Here is a 21,862-nt window from a genome sequence, read left to right as displayed (position 1 = left end):
TCAAGAATGAATTCCCCGCCAAATTCTCAAAGATAATTAATTTTGAACATTAAATGCTTCCCAGGCCAGCGACACACATATCCTATATTAATAAAGTTAAAAAAGAAACACATCGTGTTACCGAAGGAGCACACCTGATTTCAGAGCAGAAAACTATGTGTGTGAATGACATCCTGAACTTTTATGCCAGATGTGTGTCTGAATACAGTAAATAGAACCAGCTCACGGTAAACCACTCAATGTTTATCGGAGGAGTTCACACGTGATGTGTGTGAGTCCCTCCGATGTGTTTGTTCAATATCGGGAAAGGCAGATTTGAAAGGTTTACAGGGAAATCGGTGCAGTCTCGATGGGCCACTGTGGGATTCAATTACTTTTCTTCCATGAATGTATCCGAGATACTAATGGATTGCTAAATTGTCACTTCTTCAGGGGGAGTAGCAGGGTAAGTATGTTGGGTTATGCGGATATGGCCAGAATGGGACTGTGGTCGGTGCAGACTCGATGGGCTCAATGGCCTCCTTCTGCACTGTAGGGATTCTATGATTCTCCGATCCTGCCCACTTTCCCTCTCCCTCCCGACAGCACTGTGCATGTACATGCTGACTGCAGCAGCTGAGGCAAACAGCTCAGCACCACCTTTCCCAGCGCAATTATGGGTGGGCAATAAATCCTGGCCTAGCCAGTGATGCCCAAATCCCATGAATGAACACAACAAAAGCACTGAGCACAGTGGTTCCTTCCCATCTCTGAAAAGGAAGATGCTGATTTGTTTATACTCTGTTCTTCTCGTTACATTGCCGGTGTAATTCTGAGCGTAATGAAGATTGTTTGGTAAGTGCTGTCCCACCGCAGAATCACATTGTGGAGCCATGAGCTGCCTGGTGGTGTACATGGTAGGATTTGTCCTCATGGTTCATTGCATCCACTTAGTTATGGTCTGCCCAGGACACACAGTCACTGTGGGAATAATTTCAAAAGTTTCTGTTTCTGGTACTATTCTGTATTTGAATTTGACTGGGGGTAATTCTGAGGGTGTCAATTATAAAGATATATCGGTCAGATGCAACTTTAAGTGCACTGCTGCTTCATTCTGTACCTGTCAGTGGAATTAATTATCTATGTAAGTCTATGATGCTGTTTGAAATTATAGCTTTAATTTGATATTTTTCAGTCACGTCTCACTCTCTTATCTTCCATTAGTATGCTTTTCACTGTGTGTGTCTTGTGCTCTTTCTAAATCTCTCAGTGATATTACTGGTGTGTCAGAATTATTCCCTATCACTCAGACACAGCTCCTGTGAATGAGTGCAGCAAACAGTCTGTATTTTTCAGCTCCTGACACTGAACCTGTGTTTGAGAATTATTCTCTCATCTGTCAGTCTCTAAGGCTGCTCTATTGTGGGATTGACACTGTGATTATCTGATAGTGGGTGAGAATCTGGACTGGGATTTGTTGTACTGAGTTGGGGGTGACATGGCCACAACATCTGTCTCTCCTGCTCTGTTTGATTGATGGATTCAAAATTTGTCGTCTTTGGAACAATTTATGCTGTCTGAGACTGTGGAACTGATGAGCTGTCTGTGTCCCTGAGCTCCGTCAGTGACAATGTACGGACTGTGTGTGATAAGGAGCTCGTGACTCTCTTCCCTGTAAATTCCGGAAGAAACATCACATTTATTCCGGTTCCTACAAATATTTGTCTGTTGAAACAAAATACATTTTGTAACTCAAATACAGATTCCGTCAGCTTAATCTCTGTTAATCATCATTGTGAGCGGTTTGTGAGGTGACAGCAAAGGTCAGGCTCGGATTAGTCACTCTCATGTCAATCCAACTTTGAAGCAATCGGAGAGCCAGAGAGAAGGAATTGGAAGTTTTTATTGGTTTATAGCTTAAAAATGTCACTCTCTCCTTCCACCGCTGGTGTCGCTGTCTCTCCCTTTCTCGCTCTGTCACTCTCTCCTCCCACCGCTGGTGTCGGTGCCTTTCCCTCTCTTTCGCTCTGTCACTCTCTCCTCACACCGCTGGTGTCGCTGCCTCTCCCTTTCTCTGTCACTCCCTCCGCCCACCTGTGGTGTCGCTGTCTCTCCCTCTCTCTCGCTCTGTCACGCTTTCCTCCCACCGCTGGTGTCGCTGCCTCTCCCTCTTTCTCTCTGTCACTCTCTCCTCCCACCATCTTTTCCCTTATTGGGTTAATGAGAAATTTCTTTCTGGAAGACAGAGATTTGTCCCGGTGCAGAATGCTGTGAATGGGACTTCATACCCGCCCCTTACACACACTTTCACATTGAAGGGACAATCAAACTGAACTGAGAGCGGATTTTAAATTCCAGTCTGGGATTTATGATGGACAATGAGGAGAAACACCACATCGGAAGGTAGTTGTTTAGATTTAATGATAACTATATACACAGTTTCGCAGCAGCAGAATTAAATTCATAATACGATTATTTATTCGTTATTTCGGGTGATCTGGGAGCCGCTCCCGGAACAGAGTAAAGACTGGAATGAAGAGGTTATTTTCGGGCTGATCTGTTTATTCCGCAGCTTTCCCACAGGTCGGAATCAGAGATTTTTGCACACACAGGACCTGAGTCCATTGCAGCGCTTTAAGATCTGCCTCCCCCCGGCGCTCCCTATTCTCCGGACACAAAGCTGCCTGTTCCACCGGCGGGATCGAGTCGGGGATTCTCTCCAAACCTTCCATTGTAACATTCCCGGCAGCTTTCGGGGAGAGGATCTGAAATCAGCCGTTTCCCTCTGACCCTGTGAAGCCTGTGTGAAGGGGTTGGTTGGTAATTTCTATGTTTCTGCTTTTCCACTGAGCTGAGATTTGCTCCGTTTTAAATTGCTGAACGAGGTCTGATTACCGCGGGTTATAAATAAGAGATTGAGAAATTCAAACTGTTCCTAAAACCTTCAGAACACCCTCCGTGCTCTCATCCCACGTAGTCCCGCGTTGGAGATCTCTACTGCCTCCCGAAGATATACAAGGCCGTCCCATCGTATCGGGCAATGGGACCCTGTGCGAGAACCTCTCCGGCTATGTCGAGGGCATCCTGAAACCCATTGTACAAAGAACCCCCAGCTTTTGTCGCGACACGACGGACTTCCTACAGAAACTCGGCACACATGGAGCAGTTGAACCAGGAGCGCTCCTCGTCACAATGGATGTCTCGGCATTCTACACCAGCATCCCCCATGACGATGGCATTGCTGCAACGGCCTCAGTGCTCAGCGCCAACAACTGCCAGTTTCCAGATGCAATTTTACATCTCATCCGCTTCATCCTGGACCACAATATCTTCACCTTCAACAACCAGTTCTTCATCCAGACACACGGAACAGCCATGGGGACCAAATTCGCACCTCAATATGCCAACATCTTCATGCACAGGTTCGAACAAGACTTCTTCACCGCACGGGACCCTCAACCGATGCTATACACGAGATACATCGATGACATTTTCTTACCAACGCCTAAAATAGCGCCAGGATTCTGTGGCGGAAAATACAATAAACAGATTATAAAGTGTGAGATTGAAATAGTTTCCTGAACATTCAGGCGTTCCGTTATTTTGTATTTTTCCTGCACTGAAATTGGTGGGTTTTTCCAATTTGAAAATGTGAACCAATCAAAACCTCCCATTTCTTCTCCCTGATCCTCCCATTGGTTACGAATCTGATTGAAATGTGAGTGACCAATCAGAGCTCGAGTCTGGCTGCAGCCTCACAAACCGCTCACAATGATTATTAATAGAGATTAAACTGACGGAATCTGTAGCTTCTCTCTCACCTGTACTTGAATTTTAAAATATATTTTGTTTCCACAGACAAATTATTGAAGGAAAGTGAATAAATGTGATGTCTCCTCCACGCAAGTTACAGGGAAGAGAGTCGCCAGCTCCTTCTCACAGTCCGTACATTGTCAGCTGAGTAACAGTTGTGAAGAGCAGAGACATCTTATTAGTTCCACAGTCTCTGAGAGCAGAAATAGTTGCAGAAACATTTTCAATCCATCAATCAAACAGAGAAGGAGAGACAGACGTTTGTGTCCACGTGACTTTAAATATCCTACCAGGATGGCCGAGTGGTTAAGGCATTGGAGTTAAGATCGAGTGGGTTCGAACCCCATTTGTTATAAACTGTTTTTGATAAAAACTGATGATTACATAGCTCTGCCTCTGTAAATTTTGATTTAAAGACACTTGCATGAATTTTTTCCACACCATCTCTTCTGATGGGTAAATAAATCATGCTAATTTTTCTCCATTCAGGCATAAGGACACCTGTCCTTAATTATTTTGTAAGTTGAGTTTGTGTCTTTGTATGCCCTGTTGTGAATAGAACTCCCACTCACCTGATGAAGGAGCAGCAAGCGCTCTGAAAGCAAGTGGCTTTTGCTACCAAATAAACCAGTTGGACTTTAACCTGGTGTTGTGAGACTTCTTACTGTGTCCTTGGACTGGCATGGCAGGATAGGTTCAATGGCTTCCTTCTGTGCTGTTATTTTTCTATAATTCTTCCTATGGTTCGATGAGAAAATTCATAACATGAACATTTTTTTTAAAAGCAGCATCAAGGCACAAAGGCAAAACACGGTCTCATGTCAGAGGAAGATTCTATGGCATAAGAATGCACACAGAGCATAAAAATACATTTCATCAGAATACATTGAATGAATACTTCAAAATGCTGCTTCGATGATATCACATCATGTTCATTCAAACACATTGCAACAAGCTGGTCATTACTGGGCGTTCTGTATTCCTGGTTATAACAGTTTGGGAATGGAAGGAGCAGGTTCACATCTGCACATTGACAGGGTCAAACTGTGTCTCAGATTGACAGCTCCCAGGACAGGCTTTCCTCTCCTCTCGCTCTGTGCTGTGGATTCTCAGGGATTAATTGGAGTTTCCCAGCTCAGTAACTGTAAAAACCTCTGAGGCCGGCAGTGTCTGCTCCCTAGATTCAGCAGGCTGCAGCCAATGATGAGTTGAGGGAGGTTGACAAACACGGCATCGATAGACACAAGTACAATAGTACGATAATTACAGATTGGAGTGTGGACAATGGTTAGAATGCGAGTGTTTTCAGGTAAAGATATAGACAGCAAGGGTGGAGAGAGGGATAATCACCGGTTAAAGAGGTGTGAATTCTCTCAAATCAGGAGAGTTAGAAGGATTTTGCAAACTCAGAGAGTATGGTGAGGGTTGTGTGTCCTTGTTGTGTGGCTTGAACCCAGGATCCCGGTTGAGGCTTTCATCATGCATGTGGAAGTTGCCTGTCAGTTTCTGCTCGGCGATCCTGCTTTGTCGTGTGCCATGAAGATACCCGAAGATCGGAGGCTGAGTGCCCTTGACTGCGGAAGTCCGATTGGAAGGCAATGCTGCAGCCTGGTGAGGCCGCACGCACTTTCCGACGGTCCAGTGATAAGGATTCGGCGCTTTTCACCGCCGTGGCCTGTGTTCGATTCCCAGCCAGGCAAGCTACTTTCCATGCCCAAAACAAAGGAATTTCATTCCCAAAAGAAATTTGGTATGTCAGCTATGATTCTCACCAGCGTTTACAGATGCACCAAAGAAGCATTCTTCCTGAGCCTGTCACAGTTTGGTATGGATCCTGCTCTGCCTAATACCGCAAGGAACTACAAAATGTTATAAATGTAGCCCAATCCATCACGCAAACCAGCCTCCCATCAATTGACTCTGTCTACACTCCCCGCTGCCTCGGCAAAACTGCCAGCATAATTAAGGACTCCACGCACCACGGACATACTCTCTTCCACCTTCTTCCGTCGGGAAAAAGATACCAAAGCCAGAGGTCACGTACCAACCGACTCAAGAACAGCTTCTTCCCTGCGGCTATCAGACTTCTGAATGGACTTATCTTGCATTAATTTGATCTTTCTCTCCACTCTATCTATGACTGTAACACTACATTCTGCACTCTCTCCTTTCCTTCCCTGTGAACGGAATGTTTTGTCTGTCGACCGCGCAAGAAGCAATAATTTTCACTGAAGGCGAAAACATGTGACAAAAATAAATCAAATCAAGTGAAATGAAACAACTGATCAGATCACATCAGACTCTGGCGAAAGGCGTGTTTTTGCGCTGCAGGGATTACGTGGTTCTATGTTGCAGACACTGCTTGGAAATCTGTTTGGTTTTCGAATCCGTGGCCGAACCATGGACAGTAGAGCTTTAATTGAGCTTCTTAAAATTATCATCGGAGACAGAGAATAATTAACTTCAACTTCATGAGTTCAGAAACGGGTTGGAAACTTCGCTCATTTTCCGGTGGCTCACAGAAATATGCACCAATAAGATTTTAACTGAGGCAGCTTTGAGCTGAGTATCTATATCAAACAACTGATGAGATGGTCAAAGCCACAGAAATAATTTTTCCATGATCCTGTGAGATTGGGGATGATATTTTCTGTTTTTGCTCAATCCGCACCTACACCTCGGGCTATACAAAAGACAATAGAATTAAAGAAAAGCATCTGAGCTGTAAAGCACTTCGGAAGTTCCAGCAGTTTGGAGAAAAAAAACGCATTTCGAGACAAGATAAAAGCAAAATACTGCCGCTGCTGGAGTCTGAAACAACAAATGAAAATGCTGGAACATCTCAGCATGTCTGACATCAACTGTGGAGAGAGACCAGCTGAGATTGTCCAGATTGTTCAGATTTCAACACAGGCCGTCTTTCCTCCAGAATTAATAAGAACATGCAGTTTGAAATGAACGGCAAACGCACCTTTCTGTCTCCGCTTGATTCTTGTTTTTTTCATGCATCCATCTCATTCTCTTTCTTGCTAATCCAAAAGTCGGTTGGTGAGAGCCGCTGTTTGCGGCATAAAATGGGACTCCGAATTGGGGAAACGAACTGATCTCGTCCGAACTCAGTTGTCGCTCTGAAAGTGTAAGTGGCAAGTGTACAGTACGCAAAACATCGCTTCCTCGTTAGTATAGTGGTTAGTATCCCCGCCTATCACGCGGGAGACCGGGGTCCAATTCCCCGACGGGGAGCTTGTTGCATTTTTATTATGTCAAATTGTACACTCTGGTCGACTGAAGTTTGGACATCAGAGAGGGACACAACAGACAAGAATTGTTCACATTATATTGAACCTGGGACGGTGGAATTTCGAAATACTACATCTGTTGGCCATATCATTTTGAAATCTAGCCGTACCCTGCTATCCCCTGTAATTAAATTAAATCATTTAAATTATGATAAATTATGATAAATAAGTGAATGTATTAGTGCCGGTTGGTATTTTATTTTGAACCAAGTAGCATTTTGAATCACTGCTGTTTCGGATAGTAAGGATTGAATATCCAGACTGCAGTCTGCATTACACCTTTTGCTTGTAAGTGAGCATTAAACGCTTAGCACTCCCCCTTTCCTATGTACCTGCACCCGACAACGTCTCCCTGCTCCGTCTCACAAGGCAGCCAACGTCGCACCTCCACTTTGTCTTTTGCCCATGGGAGGCTTATCGTGCCCAGTCCCCATTGTGTTTCACTTTGCTCAGTTATATTGCCCAGATTGCATTCAGTTCCAACTTTTCTATTCTCCATTAATAATAAATGAATAAATAGAACCATCCCTTGATTAAACACTGTCAGCTTTTAGGGGGTCATTTTCATGAAGTGCTGTGTGTGATTCCCGCCTTTATGCTTCTGTACAAATTCAGTCAAAGGAAAATTATCCAAATATATCTTCAATTCTGCTTCTCACTCACAAAGAACTGAATGGGTGACAGATATAGTTTCAATAGTAGCTTTAAAAGGTAGAGAATGGATTTACAAATTTAAAATCCAAGGGCGACATCAATGCCTGAAGTGGTTTTCAGGCTGTGGCGACGAGAATAACAATGCACATTCTCAAATTTGGATTGTTCAAAACCATAGAATGAAGCCTCCATTGTGGATGAAGGGAACCTTTAAACTGTGCAGATGTGCTGTGCTTCAGGAGCTTGTTTTCCAGAAATCTCCATGAATCGAAAATGCTGCCTCATCCGCTGAGCATTTCCAGCATTTTCTGTTTTTGTTTCAGATTTCCAGCTTCCAGCTTTGCGTTGTGTTCTGTGCAGCTGTTTCACTGGAACAGGGAACAGGTTCTGATCAGCCCTGTGACAGATAGAGTAGAATGTGTCTCCCGACTATCAAGCCTGCGAGATTTGCTTCCAAGCTGTACAGGAGAATGAGGAAGAGAGAAAGGGAGGATCATTCTGTGATGGACACATTTCCTGTATAAAGCTATATATTTCCACAGCTGTCTCAACAGACATAAGATGTTCCAACACGAGTTGCAATCAATGAAGTTCCTCTTCACAGTTCTTGACGCTTTAACTCTGAGATTATTGAACTTAAGAATCGTTTCTACATTGTCAAAAATCCATATATGGACAAGTAAAATAAGCTTCCGGCACTCGGCTCTGTGGCGCAATGGATAACGCGTAAGACTTCAAAATAATGGTAAGTTAGGCATTTCAAGCTTGTGGGTTCGAATCCCACCAGAGTCCGATTTTTGATCAGATTAGTGGCAAACAGTTTGTTGTTTCATTGATGTGATTCAGCTTCGGCACCGACATTTCCTGCTCTGCCATCTCTCCGTGCTGTTTCTGTTCACTCGGCTCCCAGGGAACCATTGACTCGAGAATAAATCGCAAACGCCGGGGGCTTTCTTTAAGTTTGATACAACGTTCGCTGGTTGGGTTAGAAATAGTAACTTATTTTTCAATTAGATATTTCACTTCTTTTGGAAGATAAAAAAGATTAAAGAACACACACGCAACAACACAATTTATAAATAGCTACAATCAATAAATAAATATCAGTGCCCTGCAACAACATTCTGATGTGTCTGCTGCGCTTGTCCTTCCAGGCTGTCGTAGTCGTGGGTTTGGAAGCTGCTGGCAAAGGAGCCTTGCTGAGTTGCTGCAGTGCATCGTGTAGATGGTGCACACTGCTGTCGTGGAGGGAGTGAATATTTATGCTTGGGAAGCGAAAGAAGTGGGAAGCTTTGTCCTGGATGGTGCCAAACGTCTGCAGTGCTGTTCAAACTGCACTCACCCAGGCAAGTTATCTCAGGAAACCAAGTGCTCCTCTTTACTCCCACAGTCCAAGGATGAGCAGGTTGGGTGGATTGGCCATGCGAGATTGCTCCTTGGTCTTCAAGGTGCTTATATAGGTAGATTAGCAGGGTGGATGTGTGTTGGAGAATCGATACAGACTCGATGGGCAGAATGGTCTCCTTCAGCACTGTTGGGATTGTATGATTGTAAGGCCATTCGACTGTGTTAGAAATTTCCTGAGGAAAAAAAATGGAAAGCTGTATTTGTAGAATTTACAACATTGGGTTTATTGCAGGTTATTTTTTTCTCTGCATGATGATGAAAATACCTGGATCATGTCAATAAATAGTAAACCTATTTGTGGGGAGTCTTGAAATATGTATTTGTTTCATCTTTGTAGATCATCCACTGTAAAGGTAAAGACAATATTGACTAGCAAGGGTGGGACATTGTGACTTGCACAATTGCACTGATCACTTGAAAGGACTCAAGGTTCTCGCTGGGATTTGAAACCGGGATCTACCTGTTTACGAGGCTGGTGCATTGCTCTATTTGCTCAAGTCAACAAAGAGCCAATTCCCGCCCTTCGTGTTCCTTGCAAGAAGGCGCTATGATTGAGAGGTCTGAGCAACATGAACTATGCAATTGGAGGATTTCATCCTGGCGACAGGAATAATTCTTCACAGCTGCTTTCGGAGCTGCTGAATATTTCCAGCATTTCCTGTATCTGATTTTGTACCTTCATTACAGGAGTTCATTTACTGACAACCCAAAACTTGTCTCTTGGACGCAGCACCAGACAGAGCTTTTCTGTGATCTTCACGCACACAAGTTCACCCTTCACTTTCCTACACACGTGCTTTAAAATCGACTGTTTTTACGCTGAACACCCTGCGGCATTGATTACAGAATCATAGAAGCCCGATAGTGCAGAAAGAGGCCATTTGGCCCATTTGCCTCCAAATCTCACCCCACCCTCCATCCGCACACCAGAGTCTCAGTGGTACAAGTGTATCGGAGGAATTCACAAAGACAAGGGATCACCGTGTTTATGAGGGAATATAAAGGATTAATCCAAACTCACAAACAGACTGATTATGTGAGAATCTCTCTCTCTCTCTCTCACACACACACACACACACACAGCCATGGCAGATGGTGAAACTTGACATCAATAAAAACATCTGGAATTAAAAGTCCAATGACCACGACTCGATTTTCATAAAATAACACAGCTGGTTCACTAATGTCCTTTAAGGAATGATTTGTTACCTGGTCTGGACCTAAATGTGGCCCCCGACCCACAGCAATGTGGTTGACCCTGAGCTGCCCTCTGAGGTCACCTATCAAGCTGCTCAGTTCAAGGACAATTGAGGATGGGCAATAATTGCGGGCCCAGCCAGCGACTCCCACATCCCAGGAATCAATAAAGAAAATTAATCAGTGATTTAAAATGAGGGGATACAGAAAGTCAGTGTCAAAAATTGACAGATACAGAATTAATTTATAAACTATTTGACAGTTCCGGAAGCTGACAGTCAGAACAAGTCACTTGTACACGCACAGTTCAGCTGACAGAATCAGAAAGATCCCAATCCTCATTGAGCAGCAGACAATGCAAAGCACAGTCTGAATACAGACAGACGCACCAGAGAGAGCATTAATTCTGGTTGCATCACAGCTTGCTGTGGCTCCTGCTCTGGCCAAGACCGCAAAAAACCCACAAAGTGTCGTGAAAGAAACCAGTCCATCACGCAAACCAGCCTCCCATCTATTGACACTTCCCGCTGCCTTGGAAAAGCAGCCAGTTTTATCATGGAGCGACGCAGCCTGGTCACGCTCTCTTCCACCGGCTTCCGTCGAGAAAAAACTACAAAAGTCTGAGGACAGGCACTAACCAACTAAAGAACAGTTTCTTCCCTGCTGCCATCAGAATTTTGATTGGACTTATCTTGTAGTAATTTGTTTTTTCTCGATCAGAGATGAATGGGACACGGTTGAGCGCCCAGTCAAACACCGAGGGTGGGGATGGAGTCACCCTGGTTTCAGGAAGCTGGAGTCCATGTCAGGAGCGCTGCTTTGGAAAGAGGCATCAGGGGAACAGTTGCGACAGAGGTACAGAAGCCAGGAGAATGGGGATGGCGTCCTTAGAGGGCGCGGGGAATGAAGATTTGTACTCGACGTGTGAGTCGGTAGGGTTTTAATTACTGGTGGTCAGTCTGTGTAGAATTGGAAACAGAGAGGTCAAGGAAGGGTAGGGAAGCGTCAGAGATGGACCATGTGAATGTGCGACGGTGGTAACTGGAAGGAAAGTAGCTATTTTTTTTGGCCAGGTGCAGACGAGAGCAGGACGCGGCACCGATACAGTCATCGATGCAGCCGATTAATTTCGCTACTTTCCATGCTGCTATCTAACAATTGCAGGTTTGAGTCCTTTCTCTTTATACAGAAATCTGGTGGAACCTCCTGAAAACCGAGCTCTCGCCCGTTAACTGAAATCCACCGTTAGTTCCAAACAGAATTACTTTCCTTGTAACTTTGTTCATTTAATTCTCACTTATCTTAGTATTTTTAGATTAGAACTATTCCACGATGTATGTTTGATCTGGATAAATTGTTAATGTTCCAAACTACAACAAAATGATTTGCATCAATCGGCGAATTGAAATTCTGCGGCGGGAATTCTAATCTCCTCAGGAAGAGGTTTAATACTGAGCTGAATGAACTGTTTTTGTTTGCAGGGATGAAAGGTGATGTCACTGGGCTGGTAATCCAGAGGCCCGCGCTAATCTTTGGGGACACGGAGTAAATTCCACCATGGCAGCTGGTGAAATTCAAATTCACTGATTTAACACATAGGCACATGGATAGAAAACAGAAACAGGAGTAGGCCATTCGCCCCAAACAAACCTGGAATTGAAAGCAACCCTCAGAAATGGCGGCCTTGAAATTTCCGTCCATTGTTTTCCCACAGAAAACATCTTCACAGAACAACAGAGAACATTTCACACAAAGGGAGAAAGGCAGAGCTGTGACTGGTGACAGGATTTTTGGGGTAAGAATTAGTTTTAAGTACTTTCCCGCGGGTGTTATTTATTTATTTAATTTAGTTTTAAATTTTGGCGCGCAACCGGCAGTGGCCGCGGGGTATACTGGGAAGGGTCAAAAGTTCTATATAAGTCAGTTAGTTGGGAGGTTAGTCCTCTTGTTGCTGTGGAGAAAGGCAGAGCTGTGACTGGTGACAGGATTTTTGGGGTAAGAATTAGTTTTAAGTACTTTCCCGCGGGTGTTATTTATTTATTTAATTTAGTTTTAAATTTTGGCGCGCAACCGGCAGTGGCCGCGGGGTTTACTGGGAAGGGTCAAAAGTTCTATATAAGTCAGTTAGTTGGGAGGTTAGTCCTCTTGTTGCTGTGGAGAAAGGCAGAGCTGTGACTGGTGACAGGATTTTTGGGGTAAGAATTAGTTTTAAGTACTTTCCCGCGGGTGTTATTTATTTATTTAATTTAGTTTTAAATTTTGGCGCGCAACCGGCAGTGGCCGCGGGGTTTACTGGGAAGGGTCAAAAGTTCTATATAAGTCAGTTAGTTGGGAGGTTAGTCCTCTTGTTGCTGTGGAGAAAGGCAGAGCTGTGACTGGTGACAGGATTTTTGGGGTAAGAATTAGTTTTAAGTACTTTCCCGCGGGTGTTATTTATTTATTTAATTTAGTTTTAAATTTTGGCGCGCAACCGGCAGTGGCCGCGGGGTTTACTGGGAAGGGTCAAAAGTTCTATATAAGTCAGTTAGTTGGGAGGTTAGTCCTCTTGTTGCTGTGGAGAAAGGCAGAGCTGTGACTGGTGACAGGATTTTTGGGGTAAGAATTAGTTTTAAGTACTTTCCCGCGGGTGTTATTTATTTATTTAATTTAGTTTTAAATTTTGGCGCGCAACCGGCAGTGGCCGCGGGGTTTACTGGGAAGGGTCAAAAGTTCTATATAAGTCAGTTAGTTGGGAGGTTAGTCCTCTTGTTGCTGTGGAGAAAGGCAGAGCTGTGACTGGTGACAGGATTTTTGGGGTAAGAATTAGTTTTAAGTACTTTCCCGCGGGTGTTATTTATTTATTTAATTTAGTTTTAAATTTTGGCGCGCAACCGGCAGTGGCCGCGGGGTTTACTGGGAAGGGTCAAAAGTTCTATATAAGTCAGTTAGTTGGGAGGTTAGTCCTCTTGTTGCTGTGGAGAAAGGCAGAGTTGTGACTGGTGACAGGATTTTTGGGGTAAGAATTAGTTTTAAGTACTTTCCCGCGGGTGTTATTTATTTATTTAATTTAGTTTTAAATTTTGGCGCGCAACCGGCAGTGGCCGCGGGGTTTACTGGGAAGGGTCAAAAGTTCTATATAAGTCAGTTAGTTGGGAGGTTAGTCCTCTTGTTGCTGTGGAGAAAGGCAGAGCTGTGACTGGTGACAGGATTTTTGGGGTAAGAATTAGTTTTAAGTACTTTCCCGCGGGTGTTATTTATTTATTTAATTTAGTTTTAAATTTTGGCGCGCAACCGGCAGTGGCCGCGGGGTTTACTGGGAAGGGTCAAAAGTTCTATATAAGTCAGTTAGTTGGGAGGTTAGTCCTCTTGTTGCTGTGGAGAAAGGCAGAGCTGTGACTGGTGACAGGATTTTTGGGGTAAGAATTAGTTTTAAGTACTTTCCCGCGGGTGTTATTTATTTATTTAATTTAGTTTTAAATTTTGGCGCGCAACCGGCAGTGGCCGCGGGGTTTACTGGGAAGGGTCTCTTGAGTTTTTTTTTAGTGCACAGGAGGTTTAAAAGGCAGGTCCCACTATCTAGCGGGCAGCGTTGGGAGCGGGCAGCGGAGTGAGACGGAGCTGAGTGAGAACTGAGGGGCTTTGGCTCATCGGGCTTAGGCAGAAAGGGCGAGCAGGGGTGAGTTTCTTATTTTTAAAAAAAATTATTTATAAGTTACTTTTCTCCGGATACCTTGGTAGAAATAATTTGGAACAGAGAGGAATAATCTTCATTCACTTTTTTCCCTGTGTTTAAAAGGGCAATTATGACTGTCAGGCCAGTATGTTGTTCCCAATGTAGGATGTGGGAGGTCCTGGAGGCTCCTAGCCTCCCAGACGACCATATCTGTGCTGGGTGTGTTGAGCTGCGGTTCCTAAGGGACCATGTTAGGGAACTGGAATTGCAGCTCGAGGACCTTCGCCGGGTTAGGGATAGTGAGGAGGTCATTGACAGGAGCTATCGGCAGGTGGTCACACCGGGACCACGGGAGGAGGGTAACTGGGTAACAGTGAGGAAGGAGAAAGCTCGGGTGATGGTGAGCACCCCGGTGTATGTGCCCCTTAATAATAAGTACTCCTGTCTGAGTACTACTGGGGTGGACAGCCCAGCTGGGGGAAGCAGCGGTGGCAGTGTCTCTGGAGCTGAGCCTGGCCCAGTAGTGCAAAGGGGTAAGGAAAGGAGGGTAGTGCTAATTGGGGACTCTACGGTGAGAGGGTCAGATAGGCGTTTTTGCGGACACAGACGGGACTCTCGGATGGTGGTTTGCCTCCCTGGTGCAGGGGTCCGGGATGTCTCTGGTCGAGTCCCAGAAATCCTGAAGGGGGAGGGAGAGGAGCCCAAGGTCGTGATGCATATAGGTACTGCTGACATAGGTAGGAAGAGGGAAGGGGTCATGAAAAGAGAATATAGGGAGTTGGGTAGACAGCTGAGAAAGAGGAATGCAAAGGTAGTAATCTCGGGATTGCTGCCTGTGCCGCGGGAGAGTGAGAACAGGAATCGGTGGAGAATTAATGCGTGGCTGAGGGACTGGAGCAAGGGACAAGGATTTGGGTACTTGGATCATTGGGACCTCTTTAGGGGCAGGTGTGACCTGTTTAAAAAAGACGGGTGGCACTTGAATCCCAGGGGGACCAATATCCTGGCGGGAAGGTTGGCTAAGGCTACTGGTGAGACTTTAAACTAGAAAGGTTGGGGGGAGGGAATCGAAATGAGGGGACTGAGAGCGAGGAGGTTAGCTCGCAAATAGATAAGGAATGTAGACAGGGTAAGAGGGAGGTTAGACGAGTGAGGGAGAAGGGAAGTGCTCAGGCTGAAGGTCTGAGATGTGTCTATTTTAATGCCAGGAGTGTAGTGAATAAAGTGGATGAGCTTGGAGCGTGGATTGCTGCTTCGAATTGTGATGTGGTGGCCATTACGGAGACTTGGATGTCTCAGGGACAGGACTGGGTGCTTCAGGTGCCGGGTTTTAGATGTTTCAGGAAGGACAGGGAGGGAGGCAAGAGAGGGGGGGGGAGTGGCACTGTTGATCAGGGATAGTGTCACGGCTGTAGAGAAGGTGGACGCCGTGGAGGGACTGACTACCGAATCTCTGTGGGTGGAGGTTAGGAACAGGAAGGGGTCGGTAACTTTGCTGGGTTTTTTCTATAGGCCGCCCAATAGTAACAGAGATGTTGAGGAGCAGATGGGGAAACAGATCCTGGAGAGATGTAGGAATAACAGAGTTGTCGTGATGGGAGATTTTAATTTCCCAAACATAGATTGGAATATCCCTAGGGCTAGGGGTTTGGATGGAGAGGAGTTTGTTAGGTGTGTCCAGGAGAGTTTCCTGACACAGTATGTGGATAAGCCTACTAGAGGAGAGGCTGTTCTTGATCTGGTGCTGGCTAATGAACCTGGACAGGTGGAGGATCTCTCGGTGGGTGAGCATCTTGGGGATAGCGATCATAATTCTATCTCCTTCACGATAGCATTGGAAAGAGATAGGGTCAGGCAGGCTAGGAAAGTGTTTCTCTGGAGTAAAGGGAAATACAGTGTCATCAGGGAGGAAATTAGACGGGTAAATTGGAAGGAGGCATTCTTGGGGAAAAGTACCGAAGGAAAGTGGAGGATTTTCAAGGAATGTTTGTCTGGAGCTCTGCATGACAACGTTCCGATGAGACAGGGGGGTGTTGGTAGGGTACGGGAACCGTGGTGCACGAAGGTTGTGATGAACCTGGTAAATAAGAAAAGAGAGGCGTACAGAAGGTTCAGAGAGCTAGGAGGTGTTAAGGATTTAGAGGAGTATACGCGATGTAGGAAGGAGCTTAAGAAGGAAATTAGGAGAGCGAGAAGGGGTCAAGAGAAGACCTTGGCGGGTAAGATTAAGGAGAATCCCAAGGCTTTCTACAAATATGTCAAGAGTAAAAGGATGAGATATGAAGGCATAGGACCCTTAAAAGGTGAAGGGGGAAAAGTTTGTGCGGAACCGTTAGAAATGGCGGAGCTGCTTAATGAATACTTTACCTCGGTATTCACGGTGGAAAGGGATCTGGGTGGTTGTACTGCTGGATTGCGGAGGACAGAAAGGATCGAGCATGTGGACATAAAGAAAGAGGATGTGTTGGAACTATTGAATGGCATCAAGGTTGGTAAGTCGCCGGGACCGGATGGGATGTACCCCAGGTTACTGTGGGAGGCGAGGGAGGAGATTGCGTAGCCTTTGGCGATGATCTTTGCATCGTCGATGGAGACGGGAGAGGTTCCGGAGGATTGGAGGATTGCGGATGTGGTCCCTATATTCAAGAAAGGGAACAGGGACAGCCCGGGAAATTACCGACCGGTGAGTCTAACCTCAGTGGTTGGTAAGTTGATGGAGAGGATCCTGAGAGACAGGATTTATGATCATCTAGAGAAGTTTAGTATGATCAAAAGTAGTCAGCACGGCTTTGTCAGGGGCAGGTCGTGCCTTACGAGCCTGGTTGAGTTCTTTGAAAATGTGACCAAGCACATTGACGAAGGAAGAGCGGTGGATGTGGTCTATATGGACTTCAGCAAAGCGTTCGATAAGGTCCCCCATGCAAGACTTCTTGAGAAAGTGAGAGGGCATGGGATCCAAGGGGCTGTTGCCTTGTGGATCCAGAACTGGCTTGCCTGCAGAAGGCAGAGAGTGGCTGTGGAGGGGTCTTTCTCTGCATGGAGGTCAGTGACCAGTGGAGTGCCCCAGGGATCTGTTCTGGGACCCTTGCTGTTTGTCATTTTCATAAATGACCTGGATGAGGAAGTGGAGGGATGGGTTGGTAAGTTTGCTGACGACACCAAGGTAGGTGGTGTTGTGGATAGTTTGGAGGGATGTCAGAAGTTGCAGCGAGACATAGATAGAATGCAAGACTGGGCGGAGAAGTGGCAGATGGACTTCAACCCGGATAAGTGTGTAGTGATCCATTTTGGCAGATCCAATGGGATGGAGCAGCAGTATAAAATGAAGGGTACCATTCTTAGCAGTGTAGAGGATCAGAAGGACCTTGGGGTCCGGGTCCATAGGACTCTTAAATCGGCCTCGCAGGTGGAGGATGCGGTCAAGAAGGCGTATGGCGTACTAGCCTTCATTAATCGAGGGATTGAGTTTAGGAGTCGGGAGATAATGCTGCAGCTTTATAGGACCCTGGTTAGACCCCACTTGGAGTACTGCGCGCAGTTCTGGTCACCTCATTACAGGAAAGATGTTGAAGCCATTGAAAGGGTGCAGAGGAGATTTACAAGGATGTTGCCTGGATTGGGGGGCATGCCTTATGAGGATAGGTTGAGGGAGCTTGGTCTCTTCTCCCTGGAGAGACGAAGGATGAGAGGTGACCTGATAGAGGTTTACAAGATGTTGAGGGGTCTGGATAGGGTGGACTCTCAGAGGCTATTTCCAAGGGCTGAAATGGTTGCTACGAGAGGACACAGGTTTAAGGTGCTGGGGGGTAGGTACAGGGGTGATGTCAGGGGTAAGTTTTTCACTCAGAGGGTGGTGGGTGAGTGGAATCGGCTGACGTCGGTGGTGGTGGAGGCAAACTCGTTGGGGTCTTTTAAGAGACTTCTGGATGAGTACATGGGATTTAATGGGATTGAGGGCTATAGATAGGCCTAGAGGTGGGGATGTGATCGGCGCAACTTGTGGGCCGAAGGGCCTGTTTGTGCTGTGGCTTTCTATGTTCTATGTTCTATGTTCTATGAAAACTTCTGCTCAAGACGGATCATATTTACAAACCAGGAACACATTTACACAACAGGGAAGAATTTGTCAGAACCACAGTGAAGATCTGTCAACGACAGAGTCACAGTTCCAAACAGAGAGAACAGTTACACAGCAGAGAGCACAGTTACACAACAGAGCATACAATTCAAAAGGGCCGATCTTTGTGTAACAGAAAATCCCTTTTCATATATAATCAGCTTTTCCATCTCAGTATCTTGCTGGTTTGCTCGAAGCTTTTCTGTCTCTCATTGTGTGTGTGTCCTAATAGTCTTTTACTGCTGTTCTGTCTGTCTTTCTCTGTCTCTTACATTCGGGGTGATGTTATGTGTTATTATCCAGCCATTGTGAACTTCCCAACACATGGGCCTTGTTTGAAATAAAAAGAGACAGTGAATCGTTTCCTGGCTCGCGGGCAGCAGTAATAAGCAGGGAGGCATCAACTTTCGAAGCAGAGTGGCGCAGTGGAAGCGTGCTGTGCCCATAACCCAGAGGTCGCTGGATCAAAACGATCCTCTGCTATCACGTACTCACTCCATCAAGAAGAAGCATTCTGCTGTTGCCCAAGGGCAAATTTGGGCTTTCTCGACAGTAAATTTGCTTCATCACCTTGATTTCCATTAACGAGTAGCACAGCGTATTTGTCTCAGTTGGTTGGACAGTTTATTCAGCCAACAGCGCGGGATCAATTCCCGTATCGGTTGAGATTGTTCATGAAGGCCGCGCCTTCTCAGCCTTGCTCTTTGCCTGAGGTGTGAATTCTCCGCTCAAATCACCACCAGTCAGCTCTACCCATTGATGGTTCCCAGAAACAACTGGGACTGTGTACCTTGCTTCAATTTTACAAACAATGGACGAATCATATCTCTGACACATTGTTTAAATATGAAAGCGTGCTAAAAATAAACTGAACATGCGAACTGGATCATCCCAAAAATTTCATTTGGATCATAGTTTTGGAATTTGTCATTTCAGGAACAATCGCAAAGAAACCAAAATCCAAAGACATACGCAGAAAAGCTCCATCATTCGAACATGCAGCCCGTTACTCTGAAGTCAGACGCTCTACCGTTGCGCTACAAACTCACAGCATTGGCTGCTTTTTACATCAGGGTCATGTTCGGTGAATTCAAAACCAAACCGGGACCAGAGAGGTTAACTGCCTCTCTCTTTCCGTTCTCTGGATTTACATCAAATGGAAAAGTAACAGCGAATCAAGATTAACGAGAAAGCAGAAAGGCAACATTTTCCTGCGGGAGAAATGTGTTCTTTGTTACGGATGTTAAAACAGTTGGGGAGCAATCACTGCATGATGAGGTCGCCGAGTGGTTAAGGCGATGAACACAATCCATTGTGTTTTGTACGCGTGGGTTCGAATCCCATCCTCGTCGGTTGTGGATTTGTTCGAGCGCCTTATTGCCTGTGAACTGATGATTCATTCAGCGTATTGAGGATCACGGAACCAAATGAAGCTTCGCACACAGGCTTGAGGGGTGAATTGTCCAGAACAATTCCACGCTCCCATATTTCCAATCCGATGAGGAAGCTCGAGCTGAAATTCAATTCAGGGCACCAGTTTTGGACAGGAGTAAACTTGTGGTTTCAGAACCTCCAAAGCAGACGCCAGCTTCATTTGCGGCCCGAAAAGCAGATTTTGTCTTGCTCAGCCATGAGAACTAGTGCCGTATTAGCTGGATTGGCCATGCTACAAAAGTCCCTCAGTGTCAGGGGACACTGTGGGGTTACGAGGATACAGGCTGGGCGGGATTGTTGTCGGTGCAGGCCCGATGGGCCGAATGTTCTCGTTCTGCCCTGTCGGCATTCTATGAAGTTCGAGGCGGCAGCTTCACTTCTCCGAGAGCATTGATACGCCAGTTCCTAATTTCTTCAAACTTTACCTAAAACGCCGACTTCGATGAGATTCTGACCCACAACTTTTGAATGTTTCACCAGACAACCTTCTCTCTTCCACCTTCTTCCATCGGAAAAAGATACAACAGTCTGGGATCACCTACCAACCGACTCAAGAACAGCTTCTGCCCTGCTGCCAGCAGACCTCTGAATGGACCTCCCTTGCATTAAGTTGATCTTTTTCGACACCCTAGCTATGACAGGATTTATTCCCGCTTGGAAATAAGTGGACGTATCAGTGAGAGGCAACATGGTTTTGTGAAGGGGAGGTTGTGTCTCACGAACTTGATCGACTTTTTCGACGAAGTGACGAAGGTGATTGATGAGGGTAGGGCAATGGATGTTGTCTACATGGACTTCAGTAAGGCCTTTGACAAGGTCCCTCATGGCAGAATGGTGCAGAAGGTGAAATCACAGGTGAGTTGGCAAGGTGGATACAAAACTGGCTCGGTCATAGAAGACAGAGGGTAGCAGTGGAAGGGTACATTTCTGAATGAAGGGCTGTGAAAAGTGGTGTTCATGATGTGGAGATGCCGGCGTTGGACTGGGGTAAACACAGTAAGAGTTTTGTGGAGATGGCGGCGTTGGACTGGGGTAAACACAGTAAGAGTACAAGTGGTGTTCCTCACGGATCAGTGCTGGGACCTTTGCTGTTTGTAATATATATAGAAATGATTTGGAGGAAAATGTAATTGGATTGATTAGTAACTTTGCGGATGACACAAAGGTTGGTGGATTTGCGGATAGCAATGAGGACCATCAGAGGATACAGCAGGATATAAATCGGTTGGAGACTTGGGCGGAGAGATGGCAGATGGAGTTTAATCCGGACAAATGTAAGGTAATGCATTTTGGAAGGTCTAATACAGATAGGAAATATACAGTAAATGGCAGAACCCTTAGGAGTATTGATAGGCAAAATGATCTGGGTGAACAGGTACACAGTGCACTGAAAGTGGCAATGCAGGTGGAGAAGGTAGTCAAGAAGGCATACGGCATGTTTGCCTTCATCAGCTGGGGTATTGAGTTTAAAAACTGGCAAGTCATGTTGCAGCTTTATAGAACCTGAGTTAGGCCGCACTTGGAATATAGTGTTCAATTCTGGTTGCCACTCTACCAGAAGGATGTGGAGGCTTTGGAGAGGGTACAGAAACGATTTACCAGGATGTTGCCTGGTATGGAGGGCATTAGCTATGAGGAGAGGTTGGAGAAACTTGGTTTGTTCTCACTGGAGCGACGGAGGTTGAGGGGCGACCTGATAGACGTCTACAAGATTATGAGAGGCATGGACAGAGTGGATAGTCAGAAGCTTTTTCCCAGGATGGAATAGTCAATTACTAGAGGGCATACGTTTAAGGTGCGAGGGGCAAGGTTTAAAAGAGATTTACGAGCAGACTTTTTGCAGAGAGAGTGGAACTCATTTCTGGGGAGGTAGTGGAAGCAGATACGGTGGTGACTTTTAAGGGGCGTCTTGACAAGTACATGAATGAGATGGGAATGGAGGGATATGGTCCCCGGAATGGTGGAGGGTTTCAGTTAAGTCGGGCAGCTTGGAGGGCCGAAGGGCCTGTTCCTTTGCTGTAATTTTCTTTGTTCTTTGTTTTTTATTCTTTGTTCTATGATTCTACATTCTGCATTCTCTCCTTTCCTTCTCTATGAACGGTATGCTTTGTCTCCACAGCGCACAAGAAAAATACTTTTCACTGTATACTAATACATGTGACAAGAAGAAATCAAATCAAATTAAATAAAACAATGATGAGAAGTCCTACATGCCATTCTTTGCGCCACAGATCCGCAGCTGCAGCGCTCATACTGCAACAAAGAGTGATCAGAGCAGAAAGTGGATCTTGCTGAAATAATAGGCCAATT

The 21,862-nt window shown here is 45.5% G+C and overlaps 1 protein-coding gene and 1 non-coding gene across 2 annotated transcripts in view; one reads left to right on the top strand and one right to left on the bottom strand.

Annotated features, from left to right (window-relative positions):
- The window catches only part of LOC144482317 (uncharacterized), a 474,174-nt gene that overhangs the window by 46,651 nt on the left and 405,661 nt on the right, over nucleotides 1-21,862 (bottom strand). The window lies entirely within an intron of this gene.
- On the top strand, nucleotides 6,964-7,035 carry trnad-auc (transfer RNA aspartic acid (anticodon AUC)). The gene has a single exon. It is a non-coding gene; the product is annotated as a tRNA-Asp (tRNA).

Source organism: Mustelus asterias, unplaced genomic scaffold (genome assembly GCF_964213995.1).
Source record: "Mustelus asterias unplaced genomic scaffold, sMusAst1.hap1.1 HAP1_SCAFFOLD_35, whole genome shotgun sequence".
In the NCBI taxonomy this organism is placed as follows: domain Eukaryota; kingdom Metazoa; phylum Chordata; class Chondrichthyes; order Carcharhiniformes; family Triakidae; genus Mustelus; species Mustelus asterias.
The sequence above is the reverse complement of the archived record's forward strand: the minus strand, read 5'-3'. Positions and strand labels throughout refer to the sequence as shown.